The following is a 12,626-nucleotide window of genomic DNA, read 5'->3' as shown; positions in this document are numbered from 1 at the left end:
ACAATGGAGATTCTAGGAAAAGAGCAGACCTGAGGGAGGAAACTTGTAACCCTCCAAATTATTTGGAGGAATCCAACCCCCCATCAAACCCACCTAGCATTGCCAAACATCATGGGAGTTGTAGTCCACCAACATCTGGCAGGCCGCAGGTTCTTCTGGAGTAGACCGTGAAAGACTGACGTCAGCCCATTCAGCCTGTGCTTAAGCACACACATATATGCAATCCTCTCTTACACACAAACACTTCTAGACAGACTGAGAAGTAACTTCAATGGTTTCAAAAGACTACTAGCTGTTCTGGGGAAAGTATCCTAACAAATCTATAAGTCTCCTAGAAATGAGGAACCCCGTGTATCAGACATTGGCTCCATGCACTACTAGGAGCGCTGGTCAGAAGAGAGAACTATAGGCAGTCACACACACACTCATCCTGGCTTGGGTAGTCAGTTGACCACAATAGGGTCAATCCAGTGGCACTTGCTGATACAAAGATTCTTAGATCTGCTGCTTTCTCACCAAGTCTAGTAGTGACCCTGAGTCAGATGTTGTGGTGTCATTGGTTAAGGGTCCAAAATGGGCTCCTGGCTCTGAGCCTGATCAGAAGACCCTGAGATCAAGGCTGCAAGGCATGAGCCCACTGAACCATATGCCACAAGGCCAGGGTCATAAAGCCAGGACCCCCCCCTTAAATTCCCTAAAGGGAGTGCACCAAGCAAGAAGTCATTGAAAGTAGAAAGCCCTGATGAGTTGGCCCTTTTAAAAGACTCTACTTCTCCAGCAGGAGGCACATTCTAAGAGAGGTAGAAAGGAGACAGAAGCTCACTTTCAAATCCTTTTGGAGACAGTGGTTCTCTAGGAGCTCTCCATGGTGCTGTGACCCACTTTGCTACATTGCCCCTTGGGCTCCTCCATGTGATTAGAACAGGATAGTCTGTCTATCAAGGTAAGCGCAAAACTTTAGACCTGGCCACCTGACATAAACATATATATTTCTACCAGCTTCCTCCACACAGGAAGCTCGTGAATTTCCCTTCTGCATCATTTACAAAAAAAAGCTCTTCAGCCATTTTTGACGACAACAACAACAAAAAAAATCCTTTCCTTTGTTGGTTTTCTTCAGTGCTATGATCTTCTGTGGAAGATTAAATCAAATGACTAAATAAATGCTTTGAAATGCATTGTGCCAACAAAATTTTTAATTACTTGTACTTACATAGTTTCCATATTATAATTAACACATTGGAATTCATTCTATTTGAGACGGCACTACAGCTAGCCACTAATTGGATTCCAAAAGTCTCCACTGGTCAATTACTTTTTCTTTATGTCAAGTTTCAAATACCAAAGACAAGTGATTTTCCTACCTCCTACATTCCCGGCTGATCTATCAGGCCAAGCGGGTTTCCTTGAGCTGCCATTGGAGTGAGAAAGCAATCTTTGAGGGTGGGGATAAAATGTTGGCTTAATATATTGATGAAATACTGCAGAATATTTCTTCTTAGGTTCATTTCTCCTATCTTCAGCAAAGTTTATTGCATTCTGATTGCTTCTGTGTAGTTCTCCATTTTGAATAAGAATTGAATCCACAAGGTACTTGGCAGGCTGGGGTTTATTTACTTATTTTAGAAATATAAAAAGTCTCTGCTTCTCTGAACATGGCTTTCTTGGTCAGTAGACTAAGTACAGAGTTAGGGGTCCGTCTGCAACCTAAAAGTACCATTTTCAATAAAAGTGGGCCTAAAATATTACTCTGATGGGTTCCATTATAATTCCCCATAGAGCTTACTGAATCTGCAGCAGTTCTGTACTGCAATTCTTTGAATCATATCTTTTTTAAAAAAAAACTCAGTCCAATTTATTTGCCAAGAAGCAATGGTCACCACGATGTCAAAATAATCAGGCATCAAATAATTCTATCATCCAACGATTTCAGCATCAACTTAAGATAAATAATCTCCAGAGCAAGACAGAACATCAATCTGTAGAAGCTTAAATTTGATTTTCATTGCCATTACCACATAGAACGTTGTTTGTTGCATGACATATTTCTTGTGATCTGACTCTCCTGTGCGCTTACCATTGGGTAACCCTCAGTAAGAGAGCTGCTGGAGGATATATGGCTTTCAGAAACCTGATATATTCTCATAACATTGCTACACAGTATGCTGATACAACTGAACCCTAATTTGCAACGTACCAGTTCTGACACATGGAGGTGCTGAGAGGGCTAATATATTTATATATACTAAATGCACAATGCTCAAGACACATTGGTTTGAATTCAAAGTGATCTTCAACAAATGAAAAGGATGCCTCCAATTCCAAACTCTCATTAGTGCAGCCAATAAATCTTGCTCTTCGTTGGGGTTAAGGATCATATTTTTGTCTGGCCATATTTAATCACCTATTCGATCCCCACCAGTGTAGAGTATTTTCCCTTGCAAGATTTAATGTCATGCTATCTGTGATCCTGCAAATAAGGAAAGAATTCCATATTTGGAAAGGCATTCTCCTTGTGGTATAAAACAGTTCAAAACCATCACACGTTTCATTTCACTGCCCATTTTATGCAATAATTTGCAACAAATATTTAAACCCTATGCTGAAAGATAGGTTAAATTGTTCTGACTGCTCCAGGGTTTTCTTTCTACTGAACAGTCATAGGCATGATAGCAAGGAGAATGTAGCAAAATTTCTCAGAGATGTCATGAAATTACATCACTGTAAGCCTTGAGAGGCCCTTTTTAACCTTACTGTGCTTGTACATATTAGTTTTAAGTGAAAGCATCTCCTTTTATAAACAGACTCCAGGTTATGCTTTGACCAGGGCCGTCTCATCATAGGGGCTGGGTGGCGCGGTGCACCAGGGCGCCAGGCCCCCCAGGGGCGCCCCCGTGAGCCCGCCGGCATACCGGGCGCCCCCTCCCCAACCCGCGACCGCCCCCATAGGTGGGCGGGTGGGCGTTCGCACGCCAGCGGGCGAGTTGCAAGCCGGCTGCCCTCCAGAGCCCCAGCTGGAGCGCTGGGAAGGGCACGCAAAGCCCCGCGCCGCTCCAGCGCCACGCCCCTCATCCCCCGCTCGCATTCTCCCTCCCGTGCTGGCCGCCCCTCGGGGGATGAGGGGCGTGGCGCTGGAGCGGAGCGGGGCTTTGCGCACCCTTCCCAGCGCTCCAGCTGGGGCTCCGGAGGGCGGCCGGCTTGCAGCGCCACGCCCCTCATCCCCCGCTCGCCCACCCCCCCGAGGGGCGGCCAGCACGGGAGGGAGGTGGGCGGAGAGGCGGCCTACTGGGGGCGCCGAGGGATCGTCGCGCCAGGGCGGCCGATCCCTTTAAGACGGCCCTGGCTTTGACATATACTTTTGTATCCTCTGCATGTCAATAAAGGAGACTGATTGATTGATTGATTGATTGGATACCTCCAACTTGAAAAGGGGCATATGGGGTCCATGTCTTGAACTGCTTACAGTTTAAATCACTTCTAAGTGCACAACACATGTAATTCCTATTTGGAAAGTATTTGCAGCAGCTGCAAATCCTAAACTCTGAATGTTAAAGCAAGTCTTCCTTTCAATGGCAAACTATCTGCACTCCAGCAACTATGGCTTGCTTTCTGCCAGAACTGTGTGTGTGGACATGTCGTTGTGCACAGCTCCAGATTCTTAGTGGCTTGTGCACATTTTTCAGAACAGTGCTAATGGGTGAACTCTTTCCTTGGATCTAGTCCATTGTTCCCTCTTTGAGTGCCTCTTGGCTGGACTGTCAGTGCCGGGAATGCAAGCAAGTACTGCTACCAGAGATCTTCCATTGCAGTCACTGAACATTAAGCCAGCTCTATATGTGTAGCCCCAACTGTTGTTGTTTTCCTTTTGTGTTAGCCTATGAGATGTGTCTGGTAGCTGGCGTTTATATGGCTATATGTGTCTGCATGGTGTGTGTGTGCATATATCTCCATGCAGAGGTGATTTGCATTTTCAAAGGTGCCTGGAGCTTAGAGAAACATTTTGTGCCCTGTATCGAAACTGGAGGGAAGGTTTTGCCCTCAGGTCAAATATATCCCCATTGTCGCTTCTCATGAGGGTGAATGACACCGTTCACTTACACAGAAGAAAGTAGCAGTGGATGCCACAAAACAAAACCCCACCACAGCCCTGCCTTTCTATCTGCATTATCTTGGTCACAAATGTCTCACTGAAGGCCAAGTTAGATGTCACTTTTAATGTGCGGTTTATATAAAGAAAAAATGTAGAAGTTGCAGCTTCTATCCCCCCTCCAAATTTTCATTGAGACCACCGTTCCTGGGAAGGGAGATTTAACTTTTCCTTCTGTCACATTCTTGGAGTCCCCCTTCCCATGCCTAGTATTATATTTTGTAAAAATCCCAGACTCATTTGCCAATCAATCAATCAATTTATTTATTGCATTAGCCATAGCACATAGTAAAAGACCAGGCAGTAGCCTGACACGATTATGCAAAGAATACAACAGATAGAGTTAAAACAATTGGAAGTAAAACCGTACTGGATAAAACAAATAAAATAAAAAGCACTAGCGGGCGTGACGACAGTGTCCATGTTGGGAATATACATAAGACTATACATAAGGCTAAGGGAAGTTAGCCAAAAAGGTGGTCCTGAGTTTCATTTGCCAATCACACAGTGAAATTAACACATAGTTTGGCCCTGAGACTCGAGGGTAGATATTTTCAGTCTATCCTTCCAGAAAATAGTTCAGGAGCTAGATGTGTGTTTTGCCATACATACTGAATCCCTTGTGACAGAACATGCTCCATTCCAAAAACAGAGCTCTGGAGCACAGTTACTCCAGCAAAGCACAAAAACCACATGAAGATGTTTAGCGCTTTTCACACACCACACATCTTCCTTTTGATTTTGCATGTACGAAAAGAGTAGGGTAATGTTTTCTTTCTTACAACTGGAGAACACCCCCCCACACACACACTTCCCCTCACAAGTGCAACAACAGGCTTAGGGGGTATCAAGAGTTTGCTTAGGGGGTATCAAGAGTCAGACTAAATTGCCTCAGGTTCTGGATGCAGTCTGTGGGCTGTGAGTTAGCATTCTCTGCTCTCAACAGAACCGTCAAGTCTGGGTTTTTCATGCATTGATTGATGATGCTAAGGATGGCAATAGAATGTTTTTTGTTCTTTTTTCAGATACCACATTGATCATGAAACTTCTTATAAAAGACAGGAGTTGATGCTGGCAAATGCTCCACTACTTGGATAATAACATTGCTGATCAGTTACAAGTGATACTAGACAGTTCTTCACAAACACCTCTCTTTTTACTAGATATTGGAAAGTAGCCAAATAGCACCCAGTACAGCTTTCCATTGATTCCTACAGTGGTTTATGGGATAAATTGACTGAAACACTGAAATTCTGCTGCTATGTGGACGTGCAGTTCTCAAGAAGATTCTTATTTAAAACCCTTTTGATTAATCAAGAAAATCTTTAATAATAAAAAAACCCTTTTGATTTGTGTTTCTTTCACAGTTCATAACTTGTTAAAGAACCATTCCAAAATAAATTTTCAGTTACAAATATACATTTAATTAGACTCATTTGAGTCATAAAATACGTTTCCAATAACTACCAATTCAGCATCAACAGATAAACACAGAAAAGTTCTGTTTACAAAATTGAAATGTGTTTTATGCAAATGTATGTCAATAATGTATTTATAGCTTCAGAAGTCAAGTTAAGGGCACCAAGGCTCTTTGCAATTTCTGTATTTTGTTCTATGTGCTCTTACTCTTATGAGCAATGCAAGCACTGATAACTTCCCAACATTCCAAGTTTTACAACTCCAGCTTTGGGTAGCAGGAGCGATATGTTTATGCTAGTTCCAGATACAGGTAGGTAGCAGTGTTGGTCTGCCATAGTCAAAACAAAATAAAAAATAAAAAAATTCCTTCCAGTAGCACCTTAGAGACCAACTAAGTTTGTTCTTGGTATGAGCTTTCGTGTGCATGCACACTTCTTCAGATACACTGAAATAGAAGTCACCAGACCCTTATACAGGTATATAGTGAGAGAGTGAGGAGGGGTATTACTCAGAAGGGTGGTGGGAATGGGTGATTGGCTAGTTGTTTGCTATTAAAATTGCACTAGCCAGGTGTGTTTTTCTGTTAGGGTGTGCAGCAGGTTTAGGTAAATTCTGAGTTGGCAGGGTGTTTCAGAAGCAGCAGGCAGAGATGTCTCTTCCCACAGTACTAAGCTTAAAACAGTGGTGGCTGGTGGTCACTGGACCTGGTGGGGATGCTAAAAGGTCACAGAGCTGTGGTCAAGGTGTTCTGGATTTCTCCCCATCCTCCTCCCTTACGCAAATGCTGTGACAGGTGGGTAGCCGTGTTGGTCTGCCATAGTCAAAACAAAATAAAAAATTCTTTCCAGTAGCACCTTAGAGACCAACTAAGTTTGTTCTTGGTATGAGCTTTCGTGTGCATGCACACTTCTTCAGATACACTGAAACAGAAGTCACCAGATCCTTAAATATAGTGGGGGTGTGGGGAGGAGTATTACTCAGAAGGGTGGTGGGAATGGGTGATCAGCTGATAGGTGTGGAAAACCTGTTGACAACTCTTAACGGCTGTAATTAGTCTTGCAGGGAAAGGCAAGGGGTGAGATGGCTAAAGATAGCTTTGTCATGTATAATGAGATAAGAATCCAATGTCTTTGTTCAGACCAGGTCTCTCCATGGTTTTAAGTTTGGTGATTAGTTGCAATTCAGCCACTTCTCTTTCCAGTCTATTTCTGAAATTTCTTTGTATTAAGACAGCAAATGCTGTGGACAGTTGAGCTTATTGGCGGGATTCACCAAACGAAACCCCATCGACAGAAGTCCATGCAAAGGCATCCACATCTATTATGGCATAAACATTCTTGGCCTAGAATCCGGTTCTGACTACCATGTAATTATGTTTATATATCTAATAACATTGCAAAGCATGACTGCTGTTAACTGTTTTACCTTCTCTGGTAAGCGAATTTTCATGGACTATATTAAGAAAAATGTGTGGTTGACATTGTACACAGAGTACCATTGTCTACAATGAAATGTACTCCAGGGTAAAATGGCACCGCAACTTTGCATTAGATGGGGAGGAATCAGATGCCGAAATTTAATTTTCCTTCCAAAGTCTCCTTTCAGAAGGCTTATTATCTTTTTAATGACATAACTTAGAAGCATTTATCTGATCAAGAGCAAGTCTCTGTTCCCTTTGGCTTCTAGATTTTCCCTCCATTCAAGATCTTGTGTAATATTTTAAGAAGGCTTTAGAAATCTCCACAAAGCAATAAACAACAAACCTTGCATATTTCTGGGAATTTAAACAGCCTTTGAACAAAACTGAAATTCCTATATGAAGCGGCATCTTCAAATCTTCAGGTCAAAGTGTGTGTGTGTTTGTGTGTGTGTTTTCATATTTGTGTAGAAGATGTAGATTTAAAAACCATGTAGGTGAAATAGAAGGAGGATCGCTCTCAATGTTCCACTCCTAATTCTGCATTTTCAGGTGTTATGTGCTCATGCAGCCTGTTCAACTTGTATATATGTAAACTCTCTCCACATAACTGAGAATCCTGGGGGGGAACAGCATGCAGAAAACCTGTGTTCACATGAAGGTTGAGAGGAGGGACAGCTCCACACACTTAGGTTTCTGATGTTGTGAAAACATTAAGGGGCTTCTGACATTACATTTTGCAGTGGAAGAAAGAGCATAGACACCCACTGCACAAAATATGAGAAAGGGCCCTCAGTAGGTGGGAAACTGAGGATGTCCTCAATGCTGGTTACCACTGATAAGTCTTCTACATTATGGGTTTCTAACTGGGCCTCTTTAATGCTAATGAATCCAACACAAGTGTGTTACTAGCTTTGACTGACAGTCTTAAGGGATCCATTAGGCTATAAATCTGAATAACACTCATATCTCATTTGTCTGATATTGCTACCAGATTTTTTCCCCAACACACATGCTGTAGATTGTCACTATGAGATTAGATTTAGACACAAAGAAAGAAGCCCTCAGACCAACAAAACTATGTAAATGATAGATTTGATTATATTTATTATATTTCTATGCCGCTTTTCATTCAAACAAATCGCAAGGCAGATTTGTGATGTTTTATTATTATTGTATTAACAAGAACACAATAGAACATAATAAAACATCACAAATACAGCACAGATCATATAGATAGACCTTACTTCTCTCATAACATTACTTCTTATCCTGCACAGAATTGAACAAACCACTCCAACCATGGGAATATGAAGGCTGAAGACTGCAGCCCCTTTTGTGTGTCGAGGTCCCCAAACCACCCCTCAAATAAATTCACACCACAGAGTAAATTTGGTTTGGTTTTTGGCATAATTTTGGCCACAACTTTATTGACTTACAAGAGACGTGAGTGGTTGCTTAGGCATTGGCTCAGACTATCTGTCCCCAAGGACAGAACTGACATTTGTCAGTAAAGGGGAAAGCCTTCCGGGTAGAGAAAGTGAGCAGGAATCATCTCTCCCCTCTTCCCACAGGCTCCCAGGGGCTCTTGCGTGGCCCTGGCCCCCGACCGGGGGATACGGACAAAAGCATACCGAGCCCCTGGGTTCCTTTAACGGAAATCCCCACACCATGAAGAACATGGAGGGGCAAACGAATATGTCAGCAGTCCCCTCCACCAACCATCATCAATGTGGAGGGGCAAACAAATATGTCAACAATCCCCTCCACCAACCACAAAATAAGAACCAATGCCTAACCGCCAACCTTACAAGTTGTGACTATTTGCTACGCAGTAGGCGAAAACCAGATGGCACCAGCCAAACAGCCAAATGGAAAAATTCCTACTAGGCCCCTGCTTCAAAAGCAGACGACCCCATGACAGGCATAGCAAGGTCAACGCAGAGGCCTAAAATTAGGGAGGGAAGTGTGGGTGATCCGAAGCTTGCAGTCAAAGAGGCGGAACACTCTGCGAGCTGACCTTTTATAACAAGCTGGGCTGTCCATCACAAAATGGCAACATATAAATCTCCCCCAAAACACCCAGGGTCCAATCATACAGTGGCCATCCATACTAACCCGCCCAGCAACTAAGGGGTAGTTTTGCAGGCCCCCACCACAACACGTGCTCTCCATGATGGAGAACACGCTTTAAAAACTGTGAGTGGGGGGGGGGGGCGGTAGGCGGTGAGATTTTGCTTTTTTTCAAAAGCAAGTTGTCACCCACCAAGCTGAATAAAACCCAACAGTTATCATGTATCCACAAGAGGGGTGATGAATCTCCTATTTATGCTCCCTCTCTGGTATTGCAAAACAAGGGGTTGTCAAAGACTTGACAGGCCACAATGTTTTCAATAGACTCCATACAGTTTGCAGTTTACTGAGTCACACATTGTGTGGGCTTCTTGTGTTCCACTTTTGCTTTTCCACAATAAACATCCCACAGAATTTCCCAAAGAGCAACACCATGAAAGCTGAAAATATCTGTGTCTTATTACTACGGTAAATTGGTTGCAGAAACATAAAATCCAAATCAGCCATGAGATGTATTTACATCTGGAATTTCGTCAGTCAATATCAACTAGATCTTTACAGGCAATACATAAATTTATTAACCTTTTTCTAAGTCTGCATGTTGCATAATCTCTATTGTATGCATGGAATCTCTCATAACATTTTAAAAAAATAATAATAATAAGTATGTTAAATGATACAATGGGGAACAAAATGGCAAGAATTACTCATGATGCAGAGGATTTCATGACTCCTTTACCCATCCAGTTCTGAGAGTCTCTCTTGGTTCGTTCAGTCGTGTCCGACTCTTCGTGACCCCATGGACCAGAGCACGCCAGGCACGCCTATCCTTCACTGCCTCTCGCAGTTTGGCCAAACTCATGTTAGTAGCTTCGAGAACACTGTCCAACCATCTCGTCCTCTGTCGTCCCCTTCTCCTTGTGCCCTCCATCTTTCCCAACACCAGGGTCTTTTCTAGGGAGTCTTCTCTTCTCATGAGGTGGCCAAAGTACTGGAGCCTCAACTTCAGGATCTGTCCTTCTAGTGAGCACTCAGGGCTGATTTCTTTAAGAATGGATAGGTTTGATCTTCTTGCAGTCCATGGGACTCTCAAGAGTCTCCTCCAGCACCATAATTCAAAAGCATCAATTCTTCGGCAATCAGCCTTCTTTATGGTCCAGTTCTCACTTCCGTACATTACTACTGGGAATATATATATATATATATATATATATATATATATATATATATATATATATATATATATATATATACACACACACACACACACACACACACACACACACACACACGCACACGCATATTTAAAACAGCAAAAATCATATTGCTTTTATAGTGAAAGGAGGTAAAAAGTGATAACAAGGATATGACAGAAAGAGGATTTGGGGACCAGTTCCTGTGGTTCACAATTTAAAAGAACCTGAGTAGCTTTAGCTATCTACAGTGGAAAATTATATTACATTAGAAAAGGGGGAAAGGGGGGTTAATCTATCAACGAAGCCAAATAGTGCAAGGATCATTTTCCCTGAACTGGTGCACAAACCCATTGTTCTGAGATTGCAGCTGTTAACACTATTTTACATAATTCTCATACTGTGTTATAACATACCATTATCTCTAATAAGCACTTATATTAACACCTAGCAGCATTTTGCCCCTGTTCTCCTAACTGTGTGGATTTCCCTCCAGGGTTTTTAACATCCTACTAAGTGGGGAAAGATGCAGAACTGATAATAAGACTTAAATTAGTACCTGCAACAGAAACCTTCGTAGACACACTTTTCAGTGCTGGCAAAAACAGACCACTGCAGGATTGAGCCCCCATCTGCTGACATCGCCCAGTGACATCAGCTGATGTGTATGTGGTTTGGGGGAAGTGGCCTCACAAGTGATCCAATAAGCGCACATACTGAAGGATTGAACTTTTTTTCTTTTGATAGGAAAGGGCTGCACTATTGTTAATAATAATAATGACGTATTTGTGCGTCTCAGGAACACAGTTCTGAGCTCTGAGCTAATTTAACTCCGGATTTTGCTGGTGCAGATGCACCATGTCCTGCTGTCAGAATGCAGGTGACAATCAAATTCATTCTTTGACTCTTCCACTGAGAGATCTCTGCCGGCTCCTGCCTTTTCAGAAAAAAAATATGTACTTTGTAAATGTACTGATAAATATCAGCTCATCTGGTAATTATATTGGCATGTGTGTGTCAATGGTCAGTCACAGATTTGTTGAAAAGTCTGAGGAAGGCAGGGACTTTGGACTATTTCACTGATGACTGAAAGAGTTCATTTGCCAATCCGGGTGTGGGGGCGGAAATAAGCTTTTGGGCCAGACTCCAGCAGTGCCATTAGATAATGAGAGACTATTTGCTTGAGAGAAAATATGCAGGTTATTTGTTTAGCTGACCAATAATCATACTCTGATTCATTGGCAAAATTAGGCCCAGTGACATTGCTGAATGGCTAGCCTTTCACTGAAAATAATCTATGTCCTGACTGGAATATATCTCCCCTTTCTTATACAGACATGTCCAAGACAGAGTAAAGCATAAATCCATGTATATCACTGGGCATGCTTAATTTTGTGTTGGATTATGGCCATTTATCAACAAATCTCAAATACCGGTATTTATTTATCAATGAGATTTTTATCCTACTTGTTCAAGACATGAAATGGTTCTTCCAACATCACAATACTAATATGTTTTAAATATTATTCTCATCATTTAGAGAACCTTACTGAGAGATATGATGGGACGCGGGTGGCGCTGTGGTCTAAACCACTGAGCCTAGGGCTTGCTGATCAGAAGGTCAGTGGTTCAAATCCCCGCAATGGGGTGAGCTCCCGTTGCTCGGTCCCAGCTCCTGCCCACTTAGCAGTTCGAAAGCACGTCAAAGTGCAAGTAGATAAATAGGTACCGCTCCGGCGGGAAGGTAAACGGTGTTTCCGTGCGCTGCTCTGGTTTGCCAGAAGCGGCTTAGTCATGCTGGCCACATGACCCGGAAGTTGCACGCTGGCTCCCTCGGCCAGTAACGCGAGATGAGCGCCGCAACCCCAGAGTCACCCACGACTGGACCTAACGGTCAGGGATACCTTTACCTTTACTGAGAGATATTGCTAGTTTACCAAAGCCCTTCTGATTTCCTTCTAATGTTCACAGTTCTGCTAAGGCAGAAATTTGTAAACTCACCTCAGATTCTCTGAACTACTTCTAAGGAAAATGTCAAAAGGCACAAGAAGCATTCAGCCTTTACAAACCTGGGAATCATCTTTAACCCAAGCATGCCCCTGTGAACTCACTTCTTAATTTATTATCCTATAGGACCAGCTATTTACATCCATGGTAATAATCGTACAAAATATTGTTGTTGTTCAGTCGTTCAGTCGTGTCCGACTCTTCGTGACCCCATGGACCAGAGCACGCCAGGCACGCCTATCCTTCACTGCCTCTCACAGTTTGGCCAAACTCATGTTAGTAGCTTCGAGAACACTGTCCAACTTCTCATCCTCTGTCGTCCCCTTCTCCTTGTGCCCTCCATCTTTCCCAACATCAGGGTCTTTTCCAG

This window comes from Lacerta agilis, chromosome 4, assembly GCF_009819535.1.
Source record: "Lacerta agilis isolate rLacAgi1 chromosome 4, rLacAgi1.pri, whole genome shotgun sequence".
In the NCBI taxonomy this organism is placed as follows: domain Eukaryota; kingdom Metazoa; phylum Chordata; class Lepidosauria; order Squamata; family Lacertidae; genus Lacerta; species Lacerta agilis.
This window is presented reverse-complemented; position numbering follows the sequence as displayed.